General features: G+C 37.3%; 1 protein-coding gene and 1 long non-coding RNA gene across 2 annotated transcripts in view; one reads left to right on the top strand and one right to left on the bottom strand.

The window, feature by feature from the left end:
* Positions 1 to 8549, bottom strand: part of LOC110179441 (Activating transcription factor 3) — a 46829-nt gene extending 38280 nt beyond the window's left edge. The window contains exon 1 of the mRNA XM_086835710.1: positions 7436 to 8549. The gene's annotated coding sequence lies outside the window, so the exon portion shown is untranslated. The remainder of the gene's footprint in view (positions 1 to 7435) is intronic.
* LOC147643236 (uncharacterized) overlaps positions 1 to 21483 on the top strand; it is a 66681-nt gene extending 45198 nt beyond the window's left edge. The window contains exon 3 of the long non-coding RNA XR_015272307.1: positions 21360 to 21483. This is a non-coding gene — a long non-coding RNA (uncharacterized LOC147643236). The remainder of the gene's footprint in view (positions 1 to 21359) is intronic.
* The last annotated feature ends 744 nt before the right edge of the window (positions 21484 to 22227 follow it).

The following is a 22227-nucleotide window of genomic DNA, read 5'->3' as shown; positions in this document are numbered from 1 at the left end:
ATTGTATATTAAATATTAAAGCTCTTGAAATTTTAATTTCATTTTAAATATCATTTAGGGATTTCCCTTTTTTTTGGAGGCAAACATTTTCAAACATGGTTTTTGGTCACGCCCATTGGCTTACAAGAGTTGTTAATTACTACTTTTTGCTTATTTTTTAAGCAGGTTTTTTTTGTATTATTTTATTTTATTTATTTTTTATTTGTAAGCTGTATTCTTTTTGGCAAGCGTGAGAAGCGTGAAGAAGCCAACATTTCAAGTTCAATTTCGACTTTGAATAAAACGTGCGATGAAAGCAAAAGTAGCGGCAGCTCTCACCCTTTTTTTTTAAGTTAACCCCTCTCACCCCTCCCCCCCTGGGCGGCGCCTCTGCCCCCACCCCCGCCCCCGCTTCTGACGTTTTGGGCCATTAAAGCGCAGCAGAGCGTAACGCTAGCTGCGACGTCGACTGCAATTGAAATGACCAAAAAGTAAGGCAGAGGCGGAGAGGCACATAGTGCGTATCTTCGAAGGGGCGGGGAGAAGGGTGCCAAAAAGGGGGTGGCATGTCAACGGAATGTAATTTATTGATCAGCATATAAAAAAAAAGGAAGAAAGAGAGGAAAGACAGAGGAAATACAGAGAGAATAGAAGAAACAAAAATAAAATAAAAGTCGAACGCATAAATAAATAAATAAAAAAAGCCAAAGACATGGGTTCGCTCATTATTTTTATTTTCTTTATTTTTTATTTATTTACTTTTTGTGTGTTCCTTTAGTTTTGGGCAAAAAATAAATTAGAATTAGATACAAAGCTACAGATACGGCCAAGAAAAATGCGTAGATACACACACAGAACGACGACACATTTCCAGTTTCTTTTTTTGTTATATTTTTTTTTTTTGGCCAAAAGTCTCTCTCACATATGGCTGCAATTAAGTAACAACAACATTCAGCCGGATAATGATATATGGACGAGACATGCTAGACGCAAAACGGAATAGGACAGAGATACAGATACAGATACAAGCCACAAGATAGAGATAGAAATAGCCAAGAAGCTGGCCGCAAAAAAAAAATAAATAGCTAAAGTGAAAAAGAAAAATATAATGGAAAGAAATACGAAATGAAATAAAAACGAAAACGAAACGAAAATTCGACAATTAAACCGAGAAAAAATCATGAGGAAGAAGAGGAACAGTTGTTTGTTGGAGGGGCCACATGAGGTTTTTTTAATATTATTATTTCGTTGAGTTTTGCCTCCATATAACCCAGGTTACAGCTAGGGGAAATGTTTCAGGAACAAGTAATAATTATTATTTAAAATATAACAATAAAGAAACTATTAAACCACAGCGAGATACATTTTTTTCTGTATATTTCCATTTCAAGATACATAAATAATGTTTAGAAGCTTGGTTACCCTTCAAAGTCGAATAAATATGCTAATTGCAAAGTTTATTTATTTAGTCAAGCTTATTTGATGTTTTCATTTTTTCTTTCTAGTCAAATTTTTCCACTTTTACTGATCACTAAACTAGGTTTATATTTAAATCAAATATTTATTTATGAAATAATATCTAGTCAAGTATTTATTTATTGAATAATATGTTCAAGACAAATATTTGTTTGCTAACATATTTAAGACAATTATTTATTTTATATATTATTTATAAAATAAAATAATTAAGCTGCTATTTAGATGACCGCCACTGTACTTCCCCCATGTATGTATAATATTTACTGTACATATATACATACATATATGTAGTTAGAATCCCCAATTCTTCCTCTTCATCTTTTTACTCCAAGTAACTGCTGCTGCTCCCATTGTAGTTGTTGTTGATATTGTTATTGTTTTTCCCCTTGTTGTTGGAAAATAAATACAACAACAAACGTAAAGAAGGAGAAAGAGAATCAGAAAACAGAAACAGCAACAGTAAAGCCAAAAAAACAAAAAATTTAATGTGCTTCAAGGTTAGGCGAAAAAGCAGCACCAGCGACGCGCACAAAACGAAACGAAATGAAAAAAAAAAACAAAAAAAACAACAAAAAATAGAATACAAAATAAAATACAAAAAAATCTTGTACAAAAAAAAAACACAAAAAAAAAGAACAACAAAACCGTACGCCGAAAAAGAACGCACAACAAAATAAAATTCGTGATGAATTTTAAACAATAAAAACAAACAACAAACAAATGTTCAGTCTGAAACGAAGTGATAGAATTTGTGGGAAGTGAAGGGGAAGTGGGGGGGGGGGGGGTAGGTAGAGCGGGTGGAAAAGACGGGGGGGTGGTGGAAAGTAGGAGGCCCCAAGGAGAGGTTAAGGCAAAGGTTAGAAGCAAACATTTTTGTGGGTTTTTTTTTTCCTTTTTTTTTTGGGTAGAAAGAGAACCAGTGCGATTACGAGTTGAAAGTCGAAATGGAATTGGGAGTGGAATTGGAATTGGAATAACTGGAAATGATAGCTGTTCGATCCTTTGTTCTTCCAGAGAAGAATTCTTCTGGATACGTAAACAAATGTTTAATATATTACACTCACTTGGTTTACCACAATCGAATCGAATCAATCATTCCTGTTCTGTAAAGGGAATTCTTGTGAAGGAAATAAGTAATACTATTAGTGCAAAAATGAGTTCTGGAATTACTTGTTCTTTTAAAGGATGAATTCTTTTGGAGACGTTTACAAACTTTTGAGAATTATCTTCCAGAATTACAATCGTAATTCCTAGTTTTCAAGGGGAATTCTTAGAACAAAATTTTCGTAAATGTAATTTTGGAAAAATAAGCTCTGGAATACCCTGTACTTTTCAAGATAGAATTCTTCTCGAAATTATTTTTAGACAATCTTGATTTATGCAAGGAATAATTCTTTCAATCCCTTCATCTCATGCTGTTTTTTAAGAAGAATTCCAAATTATTTTCGTGAGTATTCCCTATTCGTAACAGATTCTTCTCAGTGACTTCTAGTGCTACAACTGCTGCTGCTTCTTTCTTCGGTTTCAGTTGAAGAGAATTGTTATTTTGTGAAGCTTTTACGGGCCTCGCATTTTCGACTGTCGCCGACAAGTTGACAAATGGCAAACCGGTTTTTGGCTTTTGGCCAAGCTTCTAGCCCCCCGCTTAAGTCCGAGCTCAACTAACACTCATTTGGAATAAAATAAATATATAAATAAAATAATCGTTAGCAAATCAAAATGCATACAAATTTCAACAAATTTCGAGCCAGCAAAAAATATAAAAAAAAGGGGGAAAAGAAAGCGCGTGGGCGAGCCCAAGCCGGCATCGGGAATTCGGGTATTGGAAGCGGAATTGGAATTGGAAACGGCTCTAATCGCTCGCTGGAAGAGGGTTGGGAGTAACATCAATTGGTTAATCAATTTGCCCAAAAGTGAATTGAACGAATTAAGCTGATTGCTGCCCAACAAATGCGGGCTTCGATGTTCAATGTTCACCCTTTTTTTTCTCTCTCGGGGGGATTACAAAAATCGCCCAGTGGCGTCGTTTTTTGTTTTATTTATTTTTTTTGTTCCCTCAGCTTTGAGGGGTTTCCTTTGCTTCTATGATTTTTCTAGTTTTTATATATATTTATTTATTTGCTTTTACTTACTCTTTCCCTATGGATTCGCAGTATTTTTTCTAGCTATGTCTGGGTATTTTCCCTAGTTTATTTTGTTTTGTTTGTTTATTTATTAAAAAGTTCTTAGTTTTGTTTGTTTAATATTTGTAAAGTTTTTCCTTTCATTGTAGTTTTAAAATCTTTTGTTTGTTTACCGAAGATTGAATAATTAACAGAGACTGTTAAGGGATTAAAAAATGAATAATCTAACACAGCCTACCTTCGTATATATATTTAATTTTTTTATATATTTATATTTGTATATAAATTTATATGTATATATAATATTTTTTTAATTACTTTGCCGTATTTTGTAAGTAAGATACCAGGATTTTCTCAATCTCTGGTTTGTTAACCAAAGGTTAAAGAATAAAAGAGGCTGTTAAGGGATACAAAATGAACTAACACATTCTTGCTTTGTATATATTTCATTTCTCTCTTCTCTCCGTTAAAAGTTAACTTAAAGTTCTGTTAACTGGCAGTTTAGCTAACTAGACATTAAGAAACTGGATGAAATACCTAATAGTCTTTGCAATTTCTTACAAATATGATTCTTGAGTTATCTATAAGTATAGTAATCACCTGGTGATTCCAACCACACACCCCTATTTTCTGCTTACTTGTTGATGCAACACCCACACCCCTTAAAGGCAGACAGACAGACGACCAGTCCTCCTCATATATATATACCTCCCATCTCCCCATCCCGATAGATAGTTCGATTGTAGTATTGGTCAAATCTGTTGAAATGTTTACACTTGCCACATGCATTGTACACAAACAGACAGCAATGGGAGGGGGTAGGGAGGGGTTTTGGGGTTTTCATATTCCACCTCTAGATGTATGTATGTACATATATTTGCCCGCGGTGTGCGGTGACAGTTTTCATTGCTTTGGCACAACAACACACATGTGTGCATTCAATGGCGCACAAATAACACATATTTTTGTGGAAATTATTCACGAAAATGCTCGACAGACAGCGCAGCTTTTGACAGCCATCTCCGCAACGCATCGAATGGATTTTGTACTGGGATTTGGATACGGATTCGGGTTCGGGTTCGGGGATGATGTTTGGTATGTGGTGTATGCTGATGCTACATGCTTGGCTGCCCGGCATTGAGGGGGTCTCTCCTCGCCTCGTCCGCCTGTCAAGGCCATAAACTAAGCCCAACTCCCCGGGTTAGAGCTAGAGCTACGTCTCCAGTACCCCGGAGTCGGGCTCATTAATGCGCACTATGTGTGCTTAAAACGCCATTTGGGCGTTAGCCGACCAAAAACCAAACCGACTGTCTCTCCAGCTGTCTCTCATTTTGTTTGGTTTTTGTGAGTAGAAACACTGGGGAAAACAAGGTTCATTAATTCTAAATAATGCACTAGAAGTTATAGGTAAAATATATATAATTAAAAGCACACAAGTAGGGAGATTTGTCAGGTGTTTTCTAAAATATGCCAGGTTTTTCATTTGATATCTACATTAATTTGTTTTAATTTAAACTATAATTTACTTCTTAAAGGGTGCAAAATATATAGTAATCAAAATAAAATTAAATAATGGTACATGCAGGTTTTGTCATTTTTAAATAAATAAATAAACTATAGTAGTAAATTTTCCTTCTAGAACTTATTTACTTTCTGCGATTTCAAATAAAGTTTTGTCTTAAAATAAATCTTAGGAAAAAATATAATTTAATAAAAATGCGTACATAAATATATATTTAATATATATAAAAATTGAAATGATGAATTGTATTAAATAATATTTATAGAGTACACATACACATTAATAGGAATAGGAAAATATTTAATATAAATATATATAGTGAAATAGAGAATTTGTAAGCTTTAATAAGCTATTTTATAATTGATTTATGAATATTTTAAATAATATTATTGTGTATACTTTTATATAACAAGTTAATTAGAATATTTCTTCTAAATCTTAATACTCTCCTCAGTTTCTATTTAAACCTTTTTTATGCATATATACATATTTCTATTACTAGTTGATTAGAATATTTCTTCCTAAAACTTTCTAATTTGCTGAGTTGCTATAAAATAAGTCATCTTAATATTATATATATTGAGTTTTCAGTTATTATTTATCTTAAAGCCTGAATCATACCCCTGGGGGACCCTTTTCTAATCTTTTTGATATTAATTTTTAAGGGTACTCAATGCTTATAGAATATTCCCTTTATTTTCTAACAGTGTCCCTGGAGATACTGCTACTACATGTGGTTCCAAAAAAGAACATCTTGATATTCGCTCTCTTTTCGGAACATTAGACTGGGTGGATTCTTCCCGCTCCCCCTTCCCTCCCCTTTTCCAGTGTTCAGTTACTGTAACTACTGCGTCTTCTTCGATGTTATTTTTTGTTGTTGTTGTTGTTGTTGTTGTTGTTGTTGGAATGCCAACAATGGGCATCATTCATCGCTCATTCACATAGCACACACTCGCAGTGGCAAAAGAGTTCTGGGGCACAGAGCGTGTACATTGTACACACTATGTACCCCCCCTTTCCTCAAGGGGAGGGGGGAGGGTGTGCAGGGTGTGGGGTGTGGCGTTTTCCGCAATACTTGGGCATAAATTCGCTCTGAGCGATAAAATGCGCAACGGGCAACAGCGATTTTGGGATAAGTAAGTCCTTTTCGGGGTTGGTTGCTAAGCAGGGGAGGGTTTTTACGCTAGTAATATTATTACACTAGGCAAAGGGGGGGATTGGAAATGGTTGAACATAAAAATATACAAATATATATTCATTAATGAATGCATTTGCCAGCGATACAGAGCACAAAGTTTTTGGCCAAATTGTCCATAAATCCAATTGGCAATGGTTCGAAATGGCAGGCACACAGTATCTCTATATCTTTGTATCTATGTATCTGTTGGCTGCGTATCTGTGAGTGCCTGTGTGCAGCCAAAGCAGAAGCCAGCTGATTAATGAAGGCACTGCGAACGAGCAAAAGAAGTGCGCAAAGAGGCAAAACACCTGTTAACCTCCCCGTGTGTGTCTGTCTGTGTGTATATGACCGGTGATGAGTTGGCAATAGCCACCTTGCCAATGCATTTCGTATCTTTCCCCCAGAAAGAGTATCTAATAAACCCTAAAGTACTTGGTTATCCAACAGTATTTTTTTCGAAAGGGTATAAATGATATATAGTACACATCATACACCAGTTTCCATTCATAACCTTAAAGCTGTTATCTATCAACAACAGGGCTTTTCGAGTGTGTGTGTATATATATTATCGGAGAAATGAATGATTCTACTGAAAATGTCAAGTGATGTGATAAGTGCCTTAGAGTTTGCCAAAAAGGTATGAATGGACCTTAGCGGCAACTCATCTGGAGTTTACTATGAAAAAATGTAATAAATTCCTTGAAAGTGTAATCAATGAAGGCCTTTGATGTTGTTTTTTATTTGTTCATCAAGAAGGAAATTATTGCATTTAGGAATAAATACACTTTTCAGTATTATTGCAAAATCCAGAATATTATGAATTGCGAAACCTAGAAACCCTTTCCTCTCAATGGGCACCTTTGATCAATGATCTCTCTGTAAAGATTCTGGGTACTTTCCAGTACTTTTCTGACCGCAATGAGAATGAGAACGAAGGGCTTTTAGCTACGGATTCCCCCACATTTGTATGTCAGGAGGTGGAGACTTTGTTTACTCGCGATAATATGTGGAACTGCTGCAAAATGTGTGATGAAAGTCACGTATTTTTTGTATTTTTAAGGTTAAGAAGATGGGTCAAGATGGGGGAATGAATTCTCATAATCTCAGATTCTAAGACTCTCAGTTTTTGGGTTTCTAAACCAATTTGCTCACCTGTTTGTTCTGTTTTCGGCCACCTGCTGCTACTGTTTCCTTTGCTTCGTTGGCCGCTTGCTAACACTGTTTCGCTGCTGCGCTTGGCAACAATCTGTTTAGTTGCACCGCTTACCAACACTGCTCCCAGTGGCAGACTCTGGCAAACGGGACACCTGTTTTAGTTTCAAAAATTGGTCTTGCAATTAAGGGGTGGGGACTTTCTAACACTTGTGACACTAAAGCGTGACGCTGTTTAAAGGCATTTTGGTAGAAGTAGTTGTAGTAATAGTAGTTGTTGTTGTTGTTGTTGTTGGTTTAAAGCACTTTGTGGGTTCACACTTTAAAAAAATATGTTTGGTATTTGTATAATATGGTCAGAACTTGTGATTTTTCATTAAACACACAATAAACGTTTCGCGAGTTTTGTGCGGGGGGACTTTTATAGGGGAATATTCTGTATATTTTAGTTTTTCTATTCATCGGTTTGTGTTTGTTGTATTTTGCTTGTTTATAATTTATTTGCTTGTAATTTGTTGTGAATTTAGTGTTGTTTCTGTTTCGGGGTTTCGGTTTCAGTTTCCGCTGCGAATGCTTGCCGCTGCTCGATTTGTGGCAGAGTTGCTCACGCGACGGAACCAACACGTTGAATAAAAGTCCGAGCGACGTTCAAATTCGCTTAAAGCCAATAAGTCAGCCAGCGGCAGCGAAGCCGACGCCGGCAGCGACAGCGGCTGCGACAGAGACCGAACGATTCTAACGCTGCGAGAACGCAACGAAATGGCATAAGGAACGAGCACGCGCGAACGGTCCAAAACGAAATCGGAACGGCCAAAAGGCGCGGCCACCGCTGTTGTTGTAGTTTTTGTTGTTGTTCTTACGTGCCCCTGCTGCCCCTTGCTGCTGCTGCTGCTGCTGTTCTAAGTCAAAGTCGCGCCGCCATAAAATCTAATAAGAACGGCAGTGTTGTGTCAAAAAGGAGGGGGTGGTGGTGCGGGGAACGGCTCGAAACGGAACGGGGTGGGTTGGTGGGAACGCGTCGTCGGTCGTTCTGGCAGCGGCGTCAGTTGGCGACAGCGACAGCGACTGTATGGCGTTGCGTTCGAGTCCGGTACACGCAAAGCATTGAGACACTGGCGACGCCGATGCGACCGTCGAAGCGACCGACCGACCGGTAGGAACGATTGGCAACGGGCCACGTCAAACAAATAAACAAACGCACTACAAACATCGAACAGAGGCGTTGGGCCTAAAAAAGGGGTTATACATTTTGAGATACTCAAGTTAGATGGTATAGATAGGTAGATAGTTTTTCTACAAGAGCTAAATATCTTTATATCTGTGAAAGCTAACGATCAGTTAAGCTGTGGATTGTTTAGCTAAGAGATTTATAAATCAACAATAATAGAAAATTACTAATCTGTGTCAAGGGATTGAAATAAAAAGAGAATTAGCAAATTCGATATTAAAAAATATGAGGTACTTCAAAAAAAGATAATGAATATAATAATACAATAACGAATCTAACAATATCTATAGCTCAACTGAATTAAACCAAAAGTTAATGTTTGAATTAAAATTCACAAGACTCCCTTTTGCGCAGCCACTGGCTCTCTGGCCTGGAAGTAGATGTGGAAGTGGAATCGGAACGGCAAAGCAGATATCCGAAAATCGAATATTCATGTGTGCTGTGTGTGTGTGTGTGTGAATGTGCGTGGAAAAGCGAAAGAGCCAAAATTCGAAAGCAGAACGCAAGAAAGCAAAAACAAAAAAGGGGAGCACAGTGGGACAGCTCCCCAGGGAATTTTGCTAGGGAGTGGGAGGTACAGAACACTGTCACTACTCTACGGATTAATACGACAGATCGATCGATTAACTATGGATCTTTGTACACATTTATAGCGGCGGATGTGTGGGAATGGCGAAAATAGCGAAAGCATTGTCCGCTTATCAATATTAGCATTTTATTTCGGCTGTCAAATTTGCCACCCACCACCCCCCAGACATTGAGTCGTTCCACCAATTGATTCCAGCGTTTCGAAGCTCTCTTTTAGCCTCCCTCGCTACCTCCCTCTCTCTCTCTCTCTCTGTCTCTCTCTTTCTCCGGCTCTGTGTGGGGCTCGTGACTGGGGCGGAACGTTTGGCATCGGACCGGGCGCTGCACACACGCATTCGCATTTCAAATGCAGCGACGTCGGCAGCAGCGACGCCATGACCTTGAAAAAGTTTTTTATGCTCATCGATCCCTCTCGCTCTCCCTTACTCCTTCTCTTGCCTCTCTTTTTCTCTTGAGCTTAAGCGGCATGCGCAGCCGGTTGTGTTGCACAATTAATTTAATAGAATTTTGAAGATAACTCTATTAATATTTTTATTTAAAAAGTGCAATATTTTTTTTAAGCAAGCAAAGTAATAATATAAGGTCACAATTGATTAAAACAATTATTTGATAAAGATAAAGAACAAAGGTATTTACACATTGTATATCATGATTTACCATAGGTATTCTCTTATCTAAGATTAAACAAAATTAAATAATGATAATATATATGTAATACATATTGGAAATAAGGAATCAGCGAATCAAAAGATCTTCTTTTAAGTGAATTGTTTTTTTAAGCGACTTTGATAATTGTAATGATTATTAATTCAATATTTTATTTGATATTTATAAAGTTTCGTAAAAATATATAACATAACATAATGGGCTTTATTATATTATAAAATATAATCAGTTAAATGCCCATTTTATGATCCTGCTTAGGGTTTTTTCGCAACAAACTTTAAAAGCAGGAAAACCGCAAAAGCCGAGACCCAAAGACCCGATAAAGCCCAAGAACACACTTAATTATTGCATAAATACCAACAACAACAGCATTAACTACTACTTGTGGCTGTGTGATAAGTTATCGGTTATCGGTTATCAGCTAACGGTGCACAAAAAAGGCGACAAGGAAAGGAAGTAAAGAAAGGCCGAATGTGGGGACGTGACAACGCTCAAATAGGGGCAGCGAATACGCCGAGAAGAAGGACGCCAAAGGAGCTGCAAGTGGGAATTCTACCCGCTATCAAGCGGTGGGGTTGGGTGGGAATGGAACACCGGCGAAAAAAGCAACCTAAACGCCGGCTACAAAGTCGCATAAAAACAATAACAAATGCTCCACTCGACCAGGCAGTGTGAGAGCCAGAGAGAGAGAGAGAGCGAGAGTGGAGCTGCTGCCAACCGGCTGTGTTCCATATTCCATTCCGTTTCGTTTTTCGCTCACACAGTTTGTTTGTCCCACTCACGTTTCCACGCGACCGCCGAAAGCAAAAACAGTCGAGTCGAGATGAGGATAGGGATAGTGATGGGGGGGGCGAAAAAGCGAAAGCTTCGTGGCTCTGGTCCGCCTTCGTATCGCTTCGTGTGCGCCTTCGTGCCCAGTGAATGTACAGTGGGCTATTTTTAGACACTTACTCGCATCATGCTGCCCCACCATTCGCTGTGGATCCCGTCATCTGTTCTCTGATTGGACAACGGACTCCAATAGAAACGGCTAGCGGCAAGAACAACACAATGGCAATAACAGAACCCACTGTGGGGCAGCAACAACAACAACAACAATAACAACAACAACACTACCGGCAGGCACAGCAACAGCAATAGCAATAGCAACAACTACGGCAACTAATATAAGTATATTCCAACACAAGAAAAGTTCTATGTCGCCGTCGACGCTGTTGGCATCTAATAGCGAATTTATAAAGGAATAAAATGAGCATTAAAAGCGCCAAGTGGCGACGACGAACACAGGGGCGCCCAGGGGCGGAGGGGGGTCGTGTGGGTTGATGAGGGGTAGGTGGGTGGGTGGAGCGTTTGCCAGTGGCATATGGAAATTGTTGCAGCAGCTGCGATGTCCGAAGCGTGCCAAAAAGTGCCCCAAAAAGAAAGTGCACACAAAGCGAGGGCGACTCACAGATACAGTTGGGGTAAGGAAAATAGGATAGTTAGTTTATAGAATCGAATCACAAATCGATGAGAACTAAGCTTAAAATATCACAATATTTTAATCAATATTTTATGATAATTTTATATGGCAATTTTATCGACAAAATCATAGTCTTAAAATCTCAAAACTAAGCCAAAAAAGCATTAATTTTAATTCCAAAAGCTGTCCTGTGTTAGTTTTTAATGGGTTAATAAATCTGCATACTCAGTTTAAATTAAAAAAAAAATCATTTTGAACAATTTTTTTAACGATGAAACCCCTTAATAATTTTTGAAAAAAATTGAAAAAAAATATTTTTTACCTGAGGTGGCCAGATCGACTCGGCTGTTGATGCTGATCAAGAATATATATGATTTATAGGGTCGAAAATGACTCCTTTATAGATTTACAAGCTCCTGACTAAAACTATAATACCTTTGGAAGGGTATAACACGAAAGAAAGCCGACTTTGAAGTTTCCAAACCCTGACAGTTTGGCAGTTTAGCTTAGGCAACTTAATTTGAAATCAATTTTAAAATATGCCAAATATGCATTAATTATAATAATAAAATCTTGTGTATGTTGGTTTTTATTAGGATAACAAAGTACCATATGAAGTTTAAAATTTACAAATATTAACAAATTTTTTGTTTTTTAATTTGAAACAAATTTAATGAATTTATTTGGGCATATATACATAGATCTTAGCTAGCTAATTCTTTATGTGCATGTGGCAGTGGAGCCGTGAAGCTCTCATTTTGACCGCGTCTGTATGGAAAGCAATATCGCACCCAATGGAAATGGGAATTGGGGAATGCGAAGGGAAGATTGGAAGTGAAAAGATTATAAGCGACGGATCTGTGGCTGCTGTGCTCCTGTTCGCACTTCTGCAAGTGCAGTGGGAGAAGCTCTCGTACACACACACACACACTCTAATGCATTGCGTGTGTGGGGGCGGAGGTGTGTGGGGGTTAACACTCCCACTCCTTCCCTTGGAAGCATCCAGTGCAGCGCCGCAGCTCTGAGTTAGTCAATTGGAATTGTCAGTTATTGTTGTTGCTGCTGCAGTCAGTTGCGCATTCATAGCTAAAATTTTGCTTTAATGAAATGCTAAAACGTGTTATGTAAGCCAACAACAACGAAGCGAGGCGGATGTCGACCCTGTGAATACCCAGGGAATTGTGAACAAGTCATATGTCTTGGTTGGGCCTGATAGACCGTAGACTCTACAGGGTATTTCAGGCAATTTCAATAGCAATTGCAGTGCTCGCTCTCTCTTTTTTTACATATGAATATGCAAATAAATATTAATCATTGCAAACTAAGGAAAGCCATAAAAAAATCAACTTAAACAGTATTTAGAGTGTCTGGGTCGCTGGGTCGCCTAAATGATACCCATCAGCCCACACATCATTGAAATTGGAATTGAAATTTGCTGGAATGTAATAGAGAGTTGGAGATTTGAGACTGGAATGCAGTTCGGGGGAAAGAAAGTGTAAGCCTTACTCTTACCCTTTAAATGTATGTTAATTTTAATAAATTATATATATTTGATATATATAATATTTAGCCAGTGCCAAGTGGTACGTGTTAATTTCATTTTCCTGACTATCAAGAAACCAGTCTATAGTCCATATATTTTGTATATTTTGGGGATCACGCAATAATTTGCACTCTTTGACCCTGAAATTGTGACAATTTTAGGTATTTAAGCTACACAATTTTCTATATATTGTTATTTAGCTATTAACCAGAGATTTATGATATATAAACGTATGTATATCCTATTCATTTTTCAAAGGTAATAAAATGTACTAGAATCTATTGAATCTCATCATAACTTTAGATTTTTAAACCTCAAACTTTAATAGTTAAAGGAGCTTGTGCTTAGATGATTTATTATTAAATAAATTAAAAATAAACAATAAAATGCGAGGGACCTGAAAGTTTCTCAGAAAAGGATCTGTTATATACTTACTTGTCTTGTATAGACTAGAGATCCTTAAGAAAAATCACCTAAGGAAATGCTCAATCTAGGGATAAGTTTCTTCTATATATTCTCATTTAAACGATGGATCCTAAAGAGTTATTGCCTTTGGAAATACCCTATCCAGAGACAGAGATATATATAATATCATCTGATCAGCCAGAATCTTTTTTTGGAAAGACTATAACTATTGTTTTTATGACTTTTCTAGCCGTTAGTCACCAAGTTCAAGTAGCCTCTCTCTCCTTAGACCCCTTGGCAAATGACTTTGTGGCATTAATTAGACACAAATTGAAATAGTGTCGCGAGTCAAAAAGGCTAAATGAAATGAAAATAAACGGATTTGCATACTAATCGATCGGGATCCCAGTGGGAGGTGGTAGTAGTTGTGGGGTTGCATTAAGGGAGATTTATATACAAAAATATCTATATAGTATATATGTTAAAAGCGGAAATGCCGGATGAGCTAATGGTGTGTGTTGGGTAAGATCAGGGCCAGGAGTTAATCACCAGATCAGCAGACAAGCCATCGATCAGCCCTCGCTTTGTCTACAACTCATATATATGATGAATATATAGGTTTGAATGTATATAGCTTCCAGTCACTTGATTTATCTATCGTGTAAAGTGTCCAAGTGCCAAGCCCAACAACTCAGAACACACACGACGAATGGCCAAATGGAAGTCTCTGGAGGGGATTAGGTGAATATTTCAGTTGGAGCTGCCGAAATATCTGACAGATCACCAATTGTCACCAGCCACTTGTTTACATCGGGGACTTGTTTACATACCACACGGCGAAGGGTTTTCTACGATCTACGATTGAACTCTATGGTCTATGTATGGTCTCTGAGTTAATTCCATTGGCTCGCTATTGGCTACTGGACTTGGCCTCTATTGTTGGGTAATACTCTTGGTTAAGAGTTGAGAGATTTTCGGAAGAGGTTTGTCTCTTTGCTAGAAGGTTCTAACTCTATCTTAGAGATCTTAGATTACTCTATAACTATGTATAACTATACCTCTGGGTTTATTTTTAATAGAATAATGCCCTAGTTTAAATATGGAATTCTTTTTTTAGGAAAGGCCTTCATACTAATTCATTGTTGTGAGGCATGGAATAAAAACAATACTATATACTACATATAGTACTTCTTATCAATCCATATCGATGTGAGCTTTGAACGCAGTAAAATCTGAAGTCACTATTGAAAGAATAATTCTTATCAATTCAATGACGTAGGGCTAAGAAATATTCAAACTTGAACAACAATAACAAAGCAAGTCATACAAATTGGTATAAATATTTTATATTCCTAACATAGTGTATTCTAAACTTTGGTTTTTAAAGGTGATCAATCTGTTTCTCTAATGATTTTTGTTATCTTTAGTTTACATATATTCCAATTTTTATATATATTCTATTTCTAACAAAGTGTATTGGTTCTCCAAAACTGAGATAATATCTTTCTCTTATGATTTTTGTCATCTTTGGTGGTTATATATTATATTATTAGAATATATTCCATTCCTATTATAGTGTATTCCCTACTTCGGTTCTCTAAGACTGAGAATATCTCTTTCTCTAATGCTTTTTGTCGCCTTTTGTTTATGGTTTTCGATAGTTCGAATCTTGTTTTTCCGCATGCCAGCACCAGAGCCAGGTCCAGCACTCAGCCATTAGATGTATCGACCTGTTGGAGTCGCTTTTTTGAGATTAACACATCGAGGCGGAGCAGCGGCGGGTTAAATGACACGATCGATGGTCAACCTGTCCCCAAGTTCGAGCCACTAAGCGGCGGTTATTGATTAGTTCGACGCTTGGCAACATCTTAATGCCCAACGAAACGAGATTCAAGAGATTCGATTGCACATAAATCAAATTTGGTGGTCGGATCTTTGGTATATATCATAATGGATCTATCGTCGAACTTTACCCGAAAGTGGTATTTAAAGCTAGCCAAGAGTAGTTGGAGATGTCGTGCCAACTGTGGCACAATGTGGCACATTGTCCGGCTCCGTGCATCCTCAGTCGGTGCATGCCTCAGGGTTTTATGGCTCACGCAAGACCATAAAAAAAATACTTGCCCCAGTTGGAGTTGGGGAAGAGACAGAGACAGAGACAAAGACAGAGAGAGAGAGAGAGTCAGAGAGCCAACGAGGCGTATGAGGAATGTTAGAACTACAATGTAGTTGACATTTGACAAACAACCTGTGTCGAAAGTGATTGAAGCACTAACTTCACTTGCATTTTACTTTCATCAATTTGTACTTTTAGCCATTAATTTTCATGACAGTTTCAAGCTTATTACTTGAAATCAATGGAGGGTGGACTTGAGACTGGATTAAAGATGGGTTATATCACCAAATTGCTATTTTCTCCATATAAATCGTAATAGTATATGTTTTTTAGGGATAAAAAATGCTTTGCATATGGGTTGCCGGGTATTTAATGGTCGCTATTTCTTACTTTAAAAATGATTCCGTTATCGAAATAAAACATCGCATTTTAATAATTTTCATTTAAGATTTTAACTTTATATTTTTTCTCTTCACTTAATCAGTGCATGAGTGTGCAGTGTGTAGGGAGCATAGTAAACAAAGCAAATAGTCATATAATCATAGTCAGAGGTTCGTAGGCGACAAGTGACGAATTTTCTGATATCGAGATATACGGCGATAACTAAATAGGAAAACATCAACATTTCCGATTTGATTCACGGGAAATCCGCTGACTGGAACCGGGATGCACTCTGTCTAATGCTTTTCCCTGTGTTTTTCGACACCGAAAAAATATATTTATTTTTATATACTGTATTGATATTTAAAGCGAAGTTCGATATGTTAAAGTTGCTATAAATCGATTATTTCTTCGATACATTGAACAAATTTCAAAACCAGTTCTATAATTTCAATCAGAAGCTTGTAAAGATGTGAAGGAGCCATTTCCGACCCCACAAATCATATATATTCTTGATCAGTATTAACAGGGGAATCGATTTAGCCATCTTAGGAAAGAAAACAAAATTTCAAATTTTTTCGAAATTTTTTAAGGGGTTTTATTGTTAAAATTGCCCAAAAAATTGTTAAAAATTAAAATTTGTTTAAATATTAAATAGAGCTTGCAGATTTATAAATCTAATAAAAACTAACACGGGACAGCTTTCCGAATTAAATTTATTGCCTTTTTGGCTGAGTTATGAGTTTTTTAAAACTTTGATTAGTCAAAAAAATTGTCTTATAAAAATGTAGATATTTTTGACTCTACCCCTAGATAAACTATTTATAGGAAAATTATCTCTTGATTAGACTAGCTTATATTTCCCTGATCTAAGCTGACAGTTTTCTCTGTTTTTGTTAAGTGTGCACTTGCGTTTTCCTAATCGCTGCACCAGAAAGGGGGAAAAATCGTAGTTGGAGAAGGAGAGGGCCCCGGCAAGGCAAACATTATTGTCTGTGGGCAGCACGCGAGAAAAGCTTCCGGAGCCCCTGGCTCCTGACTCCGATTCCGACTCTGGCTCCATTATTTACTCCGTGTGGGTTGCCAGTTTTCCTGGGAAAAAGAAGAAAACCCCGTCGGATCAATAACAGGGGCGGCGACGTCAAAAACACACACACACACACGACAGCCAAGGGCGCCACTCTGCAGGCTTTAGGTCCTTCAGCAAGTCAGCCAGTCAATCCTTCAGTTAATCCTTCATCAGGACCCTGGGCTGCCACTGTCGCCTCGCATAAACTTCAATTAGAATTTAAGCGAGTGGAAAGCAAGCAGAGACATCGATAAAGGGATCATATATATAGATCTAAAGGATACCCTTTAGGCATAGAGAAATATATATGTTTTTTTCTGTTTAAAAGGTGTATAGTCGAACAAACTAAAAATTGGTAAAAAATCCAAGATTCTTGCTTAGGAAATTGTTCAAAATGTAATCTATGTTATGGTTAAGGTTTACCTATTTTACAATTATGATCTCATGCTAGTTGTAGTTTTACAATATTGATAATTTTCGGTAATATCAGGGTAATATCAATGCTTATCAAATAATCCCAGCAATTCCGACAGCTTGATATTATTCTTTATGGAATGTTCTGGATGGAAAAAGGGAAATGGACAAGATTCCAAGAGGGCACCTTCCTGCCTTTCCCTTAACTGTTGCACATCAGATTTTTTCGCTCTGCGAATAATGTTGGCAACTGGTGACCCATTTCCATAGCTTGGTCAGGGAGGAGCCACATCCACAGTCAGAAGAAGAGTCAGAATCGGTGTTAGGAGGCGGAGGCCACACCCGAAAAGCTTTTGCACAAAATCAAAAAAGAAAAGAAAACCATACCTTGAAAGCGAAACTCTGCATTTGTTTGGGATCCACTTGGGTATCGATTGAAGCTCAGAGAAGAGAGCTACACCACTCCCAGTTACCAACTTCGAACTCCAACCCCTGGTTCAAAAAAATAAAAACAAAAAATACTATGAAGCGAGGTCCTGCACGCAACACGAAAAACTTTCTTTCACATTTTTTCGACGCCCGCTTTTACGATACGAAATTACGATTGTATAATAAAGCGGACGACAGCTGGAGAGCTCCAGGAGGTGGAGATGGAGGAGCCAGCGTCGTCGACGATGGAGACATTGAAAGAGAGAAGCACGGCGGCCGGATCCGAGTCCGAGTTCGAGTCCGGGTCCGGGTCCGGGTCTGGGCCAAGTGGGCCGCCATTTTGTGTGCAGACTTGTGGCGCCAGTTTTATGTACTCGACGAGCAACACGCGTTCGCGGACAGGCAGGCGGAACAGGAGGAGGAGGACATCGGCCAGCGGACAGGCTGTGCAGGATGTGGGCTGTGCACAGTGATGGCACTGGGAAAAGAAAGCCAACAAAAAATAATAAAAGGTTAAATTTAAACATTAAACTGCAATGCGGTGCTTAATAGTTTCATAATTCTTGAATCCATAATTATTCCCAATTGATTTACTTTGATTAAATCACAGTAATTAACCAAAAAATTGAATAAGAATATAAAGACTTAGCTGGTTCATCAATCTTCGGTTTAAATATCTCAAGGTTTCTCCACTCTACCAACTTTAACTTATAGTTACTGTCTTTAAAATGGTGTCTAAAGGTTAAGTTATAGTATCAGTTTACTTAACTCTTGGTTAACGATTAACGATCAGTTGTTTTGGAAGCTGTTTTTCCATTACATCTCAACAATCAATGAACACTTGAGGTACAATGTAAGCTCTAAAGCTGTTTACTTCAATTAAAACAAATAACTTAATAATTTAGGTGCCAGTTTCTTTAATTAATGGTTTAAATTAACGATCACTTGATATTCCAGCTGTTTTTCCAGTAATTCTATATATGAACCACAAAAAAAAGTCACAAAATATGCTCTAAGTCGGTATATTTTTATAACAATAAATTAATGTATGTAATATGTCATTAATTTTGTTTGACAATTAATTCGACAATTGAAAGATTAAAGAACTCATAACTAAGTCAAAAAGGCATTAATTTCAAATCGGAAAGCTTTCCTATGTTAGTTTTTATAAGGTTAATAAATCTGCGTACTCAATTAAATATGTCAACAAATTAAATTATTTTTTAATTTTTTCATAATTTTAACGATGTGACACCTTATAAAATTTTGAAAAATTGAAAAAAAAGTTTTTTCTGCCTAAGATGGCTAGATCGATTCCCCTGTTGATGCTGATCAAGAATACATATGATTTATGGGCTCGGAAATGACTTCTTCACTGAGTTTTAAGCTTCTAATTCAAGTAAGGGTATAAAAATATGCTGTAAAACAGTTTACTTTTATTAAAACGAATTAAGTAATCAAAAAGTAAGGTAAATCTATTCATTAAAGTCTTAGTTAAGGTAGCCTTTTATTAAACTCTTGGTTAAAATACCAAACAGTTTTCCTGGAATATATATACTTATTTGTATTAACCAAAGGGTAAATAAGGCTTATAAACGAGCTGGCTTTCGGTATGTTAATTTAGTTAGGAGTTAATCCTAACAAAATATAAATTAAATATTAAGAAATGTCTTTATAAACCAGAACATAGATAGAAATTAAGCTATAAAGTAACCAATTTACCTCCACTGATTGTGGGATGTCAAAACCGAGTAACTGGTATCCGAGGAGAGGAGGTCCTCGGACTAGGACATAAACTCATTTATTGTGTGGGCCGTGTGGCAGGCACCCATCCCCCAGTCCTGTCCAGTCCAGTCCAGTCCAGGTCCAATCATCCCTTCCCTCTTCTAGTCTCTAGTCTCTATATAGTCCCCAATGGTCGCCAGGCGGGCGTGCGCTACGCAATTAATTCAAACACTCGAAGGACACAGGTCACACACACGGACACCCGTTGGCTTTTCCTCTTTTTCCACCTTATTTTCCTTCTTTTTTTTTAATGAAGCCTGCGCTCGCAGGTGAGAGTTTTTCTTTTTTTTTTTTGGGGTTCGTTGCTGGCCCAGAATATTTGCGTATGTGATTTGGTTCGCCGGCAAGTGGTTAATGGCGTCAACAAACGATTGCCAGAACCAAAAAGACACCCCCGAATACCTCAAAGTTGAGTCCTCCTCAAACTCTAGAGGAAACTATTAACATTTTGACCCCAGATAGTGTGTGTTTGGTGTGTGTCATGTGTAGGTGCAATTGTCGCTGGAAATATGTATGCCGTTCCCTGATAACAGAGGCATTTTCTAAAAGGTTTTCTGGGAATAAATTTCATTTAATTTTTGTTAGTTTTCTCTTTGAGGAATTTTTTAATTGAATTTTAGACCAAGAAAGGGAAGACTCTTCGTTGTTTATTAAGTTATTAGGGGAACAACTAACTTGTTATTTAATTTATTATTTTTAAAATTCTTCTATATACCATGTAGTATTCTTTTTGGTAAGAGGTGAAAGGGAAACCTCTACAGGGACTTGGTTCCAACTCAGAGGCTAAAAGGGAAGACTCTTCTTTATTTATTAAGTTATTAAGGGAAAGAACTAACTTATTTTCTCTGTGTTATTTATTTAAAGTCTCCTATATACTATAAAGTATCTTTTACGGTGGAAGGTTAAAGGGGTTAAGGGGTAGCTCAAGGGGCACTTGGTTCCAGCTCAGATGGAATCTTTTGATATTCCGCCGGCAGAGACATATAATGTTCATTTGCTGCTAAGCACACCGAAGCTTGGAGTAGTGCCTCTCCACTGATAAGACTCTGTGTTTGTTGTCCAGAGGCGTCTGCCCAAGGGGGCTTTGCCCCACTAGATGGTCACATAGTAGTCCCCCTTTTGGGGGATGCCTCTGCCTGTGGCTCTACTGGAATGTTCTCAATTGAAGTGAATCGTGAATCATATCCTCAACCTACAAGTGAACTCTGAGTGGAACGGAATCAGGAATGGAGATTACAATATTTCATTCACACTGCGTGTTGCTGTTATTCTTTTATACCCTTGCTGGGTATTATAATTTTAGTTAGAAGTTTGCTACGCAGTAAGGGTGACATTTTAGATCCTATAAAGTATGTATATATATTCTTGATCAGCATAAACAACTGCCTATCCATGTCCGTCTCTCAGTTTTTAAGCTATGTGAATAAAGCTTTGAAGTTAGTCGGGATGGATCGAATGACTATATCATATAGATGCCTTAGGAATTATCGGATAATGATTAGTAAACAAATTTAAAACTTTTCCATTTAGTATGATTTTATAATTTCGGTATTAGTTTTATTAAAATCGGGCGACTATATTATATAGCTGCCATAGGAACGATCGTTAAATATAGAAGTAAATGCAAAACTGTGCCTCTTTTACTCCATATGGCTCCCTCTCCCTCTCTCTATCCATCCCTCCCTCGTACTCGCTCACTCCCCCTCTCTCTCTCTCTCTCTTCCTCTCTAACATTTTCGGTATGTCCATCTCCCTCTCTGTGCATCTCTAGAGATACGCCTTTCGCTGCATCTGCCTCTGCCTAGCTCCGGAGTTCTCAATTTCTCTCCCGCTCTCAGTTTCTCTGTTCTCTTGCCTCGGATTCTATAAATACCGGGCTCTGCCGCCTTGCGGCCCTTAGTCTGTTCGTGGCGTCTCCAGCGTTAACATCTCGAGTGAAAGTGATAGTGATTACCCATCGACTCCAAAAATATGACGTGGCCAATTCGCATCATCTGGATAAACAGGAAGTGCTTGTTTTGATGACACCATGACAAGCCTAATTGATGCCACCAAGAATATACCTTAGCACAGGAAGGAATTAAACAATGACGTGTCCTCTCCACTGCGGTAAGTCCTAACAATGACAATTATATCAATTATAAGGATGCTTTAGGAGGAAACAGGCCTAGATCTAGAATCAGTTGTGCTAGATATGCAATTATTTTCTAAATTATTCCCCTAATTGCCATGGATCCCATTACTTCATTTTAATTTAAAGTGATACAACAATTTGTATTAAAATACAAACGTTTATTGAAGTCAACACACAAACTTTTGCTTTATTATTATATTTCAGGGTATTATAATTTCATACAAATTGAAATTAATGCATTTTTGGCTTAGTTATGGTATTTGAAAAACATAGATATACCAAAAATATTGTAAAATTGTTAATAAAAATAAATAAATAAATATTGTTAATATTATAAATAGTATGCTTTCCAATTGAAACTAAAGAATCTTGAGCTAAGCTATCGATTTCATATTCAAACTCATGTTTATGGGTATTTGCAAGGGTATACACACTTTGGGATCTCGAAGTTAGCTTCCTTTCTTGTTTTTTTAAGTTTTGTTTACTTATTTTTGCACACACTTTTTGATTTTTATTTATTTTACTTATTTGTATTTAGTTGGAAGTAAAGGGAACACAGAGATAGCTATTGA

This window comes from Drosophila serrata, unplaced genomic scaffold, assembly GCF_035046125.1.
Source record: "Drosophila serrata isolate PLE 108 unplaced genomic scaffold, ASM3504612v1 contig_276, whole genome shotgun sequence".
In the NCBI taxonomy this organism is placed as follows: domain Eukaryota; kingdom Metazoa; phylum Arthropoda; class Insecta; order Diptera; family Drosophilidae; genus Drosophila; species Drosophila serrata.
This window is presented reverse-complemented; position numbering and strand designations above follow the sequence as displayed.